This window comes from Nothobranchius furzeri, chromosome 3 (genome assembly GCF_043380555.1).
Source record: "Nothobranchius furzeri strain GRZ-AD chromosome 3, NfurGRZ-RIMD1, whole genome shotgun sequence".
NCBI classification, from domain to species: domain Eukaryota; kingdom Metazoa; phylum Chordata; class Actinopteri; order Cyprinodontiformes; family Nothobranchiidae; genus Nothobranchius; species Nothobranchius furzeri.
Window position 1 is genome coordinate 2,853,673 of NC_091743.1, and position 5,000 is coordinate 2,858,672.

At 43.7% G+C, this 5,000-nt stretch overlaps 1 protein-coding gene across 4 annotated transcripts in view; it reads left to right on the forward strand.

Moving 5' to 3' along the window:
* Positions 1-5,000, forward strand: part of mtmr14 (myotubularin related protein 14) — a 106,427-nt gene that overhangs the window by 61,363 nt on the left and 40,064 nt on the right. The gene's annotated exons all lie outside the window — the stretch shown is intronic.

Consider the following 5,000-nt stretch of genomic DNA (forward strand, 5'->3'; position numbering starts at 1 on the left):
CGTGCCAAGTCTACGCACCCTTGGTGTGGAGGTTCTCGTTCTATCCGGGTGTTCGATGGTCACTGCCGGTGGAGTGAACTCTGATATCAGGAACCCGTAGACGGTTCCGATGGGACCCGTCCAGTCTGAGATGCCTCGGGGTGAAGGTCCAAAGCTGGAATGTTTATTTGTGTCTAAGGTTGATGTTTGCTTGGCTCTTAGAAGAGCCGGTTGTCTGGTATCAGCCGCAGCGTTGCAGAGAGGCTTGGACTTAAGGTCAAAGGAGAAGATGGTTTCAAAAGAGGCTTCTTTCCCAGTTTGGCTAAATTGGGGTTCAGCTAGAAACTGAAATAATCGGGAAGTAAATCCCGTTTTATTAAAGTACTTTGCCGTAATTTCAGGCCATTCTGGCAAATCAGAATGTGCCATGCCTGGAGGGCCTTACCGAAACATCCCTCAGAAAGCCACACCTTCCTTCAGATACAAGCTTCTTAATTCTGTGAATAAGAATAGCTTAAAACACGCGTGAGGTGAACCTTGACCTTAATGAGTATCTTATTGCAATGTGAGTGTAGGTGATGATGAACTTGTAAAATCAAACACATAGTGATTTGCGAGATCATTGTAAGACAATATTCATTGACTTAAGCACAGATTATTCAAACATTTCATTTAAACATCTTGTTCATTCATCACATATGATTATTTAAGCTTATGAGTTGTAAAATCATGGAGTCTTCACTTATTCAGAGTGAAGAATGTTGACGTCTGGCGTTCATGCAGAGAGTTTAGGACCTTGGGAGTAGGGATGGGTACCGAATTTGGTACTTTTTAAGGTACCGACCGAATTCCATGGTACCGACTGAGCACCGATTCACGTCATTTGAAACGGTGCCTCGTTTCGGTACCCGTCCATCGTAACGAGAACTTGCCTAGACAGCTGCGCATGTGCAAGAGCGTTATGTCGTCGGTCGCTGCGAGCCAGTTGTAAACAGAGCAGCATGGTAGAAAGAACGCACGCTAAAGCTTGGGTCCACTTCACTAAATGTGATGGGTAACTGGGTGATGATGAAACCAGCGACAACGATCTAAGTGAGACATCCTCATCTTAATCTGCTCTGGTAGGTAAATAGAATGTTTAAGATAACGTTAGCTTGATATGTTAGCTTCCGTTTCACTAATGGTGCGTTCGCTTTCTCCTCGGAACTCCGAAATTCCGACTAGAAGAACATGAACGCGCTCTAAAGTTTGGCTTCACTTTACTAAATGTGACGGGTGATTGGGTGAAGATGAAACCAGCGACAACGATCTAAGTGTGAGGCATCATCGTTTTAATCTGCTCCAGCAGCTAAATAAACTGTTAAAGATAACGTTAGCTTGATACGTTAGCTTCCATTGCCACCGTTGTTATCATCTAATGGTGCGTTCGCTTTCTCCTCGGAAATTCTAACTTCCCAGTAGGAAAAATCAAAAGAAAAAAGACGGCAAAAGGAATGAAGATACACAGTAAATTTAGTTCACAGTAAAGATGTTTGCTTCAGTTTAATTATCAGCTTATAAAACTACAAGGACGATGTTAAAATACAAACAGTTGAATGTTATTTATCGTGATATTTATCAAATATTGTTATATATTGAGAAAAATATATATTTAATTATAAAAGAGAATTAAAATAATAAACACTCAAAAGTATCGAAAATTGGTACCGTTAAGTACCGGTATCGATTCCTGGGTACCGGGAATTAGTACTGGATCGATTCAAATGTCAAAGGTACCCATCCCTACTTGGGAGAGAATGTTTGTTTGAATGTTTTGTCTTCATGGAATGTCAACACGCGCTGAACAGAACCTTCTGGTTCTGGAAGGCCAAATAGGAAGTGGAGTTATGCTGTAGATGAAAGGTCACTATGTTGGTCAGTATATAGGTGAAAATGGACCCTTTTGGACGTTACAGTGGGTAATAAGAGTTATTGGCTCTATCGCGGTAACACGGCAAGATGTGCACCCGCGCCGACATTGGGACAACAGAATGGCAGTGACTGCAAGCATGGAGAGGGCGGAGGAGGAGCATTCTACACTGTTTGGACGTCTTTATTCTGCTGCGATATATTTGCCATATGAGGATTTTTAAAAGCACGTCATTTTGACATCTGTGTATAAATGGAGGAAAAAATATATCGCAATATTTATTGTTATCGCACGTGCTTCACATTATATTGCAATAGAGATTTGAGGCCGCATCACCCAGCCCTGCCTCCGATCTTCCAACATCCCACCTCAATGGGTGCATAACAAGAAATACCAGGGAATACTCCCAACATGCCCAAGAAGAGAAGACTGAGCGTGACTTGCTGTGATTTTAAAATGTTTGGACCTACTGATTATGCTGCTGAGCTGAACCTGTGGCTGCAGACGCTAACAAATAATTTTCTTGTTCTTTTTTTTACACGGTTTAGTAAAAATAGTTTTTTACCTGACATGTTTCAGCTAGTGTCTCCAACCTTCATCAGAGATCACCAGTGTTGGTGGCATCACTTCCTTTTATCCCTGGGCAGCAGAGGATGGTGTTGCCCTCTACAGCCCACATCCTCCTTGCTGATGACACTGTCCCACGCACGATAACGCAGATAAAAAATGTGGTGTCGTATACGAAATACCATGCAAACTCTGCGATAAAACATACATGAGGAAACCAGCTCAGCACTCAAACATTAGAGGAAAACAAGTCAAAGACACAAGAGAGCAGCCAAGCAAGAAGCAGAAAGTACAGTAAAGAAATCAGCTGCAACAGGCCACTTCACGAGAGAAAACCACATAATGGACTGGGACGGTACACAGATCATAACCTCAGAACAACTAAAATACAAAGGATGGATCAAAGAAGCGATAGAAATAAGGAGACGTGGACACAAAACCATGATGGAGACGATTGGGACGGTGTCATCAACAAGGAGTACGTAGGCAGTAGAGGGTGACCAGCCTGGCCTGCCAGACCCTCCTCTGTTTAATTCTGCAGAGAATGAGTCTGGTAACTCGCAGGCAGAGAAGCACTTGAGGGGCGGGACTAGGCAGCTCAAAAATAACCAATCAGATAAAAGACGGAAATGCCGACTGTACCGTGCAACGCTGTAGTTTTTTTAGCTGTAGTAAAGAAAAGGCGTCTGGCGACAGCGCAGACATCTTTCTGTAGAAGAAAGGCTTTTAGCGCTTCTACTTGTTGTGGTTTTAAAGACACGTCCAAGTCATTTAGACCAGAGGAAAGAGCCGCAGCGAACTCAGCTTCAGTCGCCATGGTAATGACAAACTCGGTGTTATGGTGTGTGCTACTCAGCGCTGATTGGCTCTGTTAGAATTCTCAGGGGGCGGGGCTATTTGAATAGGAGAGTTCCCAGACTCTTTCTCTGTGCAGAATTAAACAGAGGAGGAGTCTGGCAGGCCCGGCTGGAGGGGGACACCATCCTCTGCTGCCCATGGACGCCACCAACACTGGTGATCTCTGACGACGGCTAGAGACACTAGCTGAAACATGCCAAGTAAAAAAAAAAACAATTTTTTACTAAACTTTGTAAAGAAGAACAAGAAAATGGATAACAAAGATAAACATGGAGTGAATATACAAAATCATCACGCATATGTCGGACACCATTACATCTTTCCAGCACAGACTTCACCTGTGGAACACCCAACTGGAACAGTACCACCTCGCAGACTTTCTGATTCATCAGACAGCCTCGGCCGCATTTCCCAAACTTTTTCTATCTTGATTGGCAGTGAGACGGAAAATCAGCAAGTTTTATCGGCGCTTCAGTGTTAATGAGTGTTAATGCAGTCTCATCATTACTGTAATCGCACCGCTGCCTTTGTAAACAAGGTGGTGTTCAGACAATGGTGTCTTTGAAGCCACATCTGTTCTTGTCAGCTGTTCAGTTTAAGGGGTTATGATACTTACCGAGAGCCTGTTGCCTCGACTGTGACAAAATGTAAATCTGGTAACTTGTTTTGGACATTTTATAGATATTTTGGTTATTTTACAACACTATGTATTTGGTAGTTAAATAAATAGTAGTCAGATGGAGACCGTGTCATGTCAGTTCTCTCGTTACAGCCAACCTTTAGAGCAGGGATATCTAATTCTGGGCCAGGGTGGCTGGTATCCAGCACGTTTTAGTGGTTTCTCTGCTCCCAACACAGTAGATTCAGAGGTTGAGTCACCTGTGCAGGAGCTTGTTAATCACTTGCTGTTTGGAATCAGGTGTGTTGAAGCAGGGTTAAAACTAAAATATGGGGGGGACGACACTGCTATTACCTCCCAATTGTCCTGACAGCCCTGAGGCCAGATGTAGTGCTGTGGTCTGAAGAGGCAAATATGATCATCCTCATCAAAGTTAGTCACACATCGGAAGAGAGTTGTGAGCAAGCGTTTGGGAGAAAAGGCGCCAAATATCAGGATCTCATGCATGACTGCAGAGGGACGGGTTGGCAGGCATGGTTCTGACCAGTCCAGGCCGGCTGTAGAGGATTCCCTTATACTATATCAGTATGGAAAATGCTCACAGCCATTGGGGTGATGAGGAGGGAGAGAAAGGCTGGGGGAGGCTGCAGAGAGAGCCTCTTGCTGGTTATGGAGTAGGAGAGAAGAGCTTAGCTGGAAGCTAAGTTTGATGAGCAGTGATTTGGCCACCACTGCTGAACCACCAACGTTGAGGGTGTTGTAGTTCAAGGTCAAAACACTCGGTGATCACTGGATACCGCCTGGTGACACAAATTCTTCCTGGACAAGGCTACACTCACCACAGTGAGTGAAGGAGAAGCACCTTTGGATGTAAATGAAACAACGAGGGTGGCATGAAGAGGGCAGTCTCTGTGCAGGCAGCTTTAGTCTTAGACATTACTTTTTGTCCCAATTTAAGCCACGCTCCTTCACCTTATTCATTTTTATTGTTGATTTAACTTTTTAGAAAGCTTCTACTCATTAATCAGACTAATTCTAATTACTGTCGGAAAAATTAGAAGCAGAACT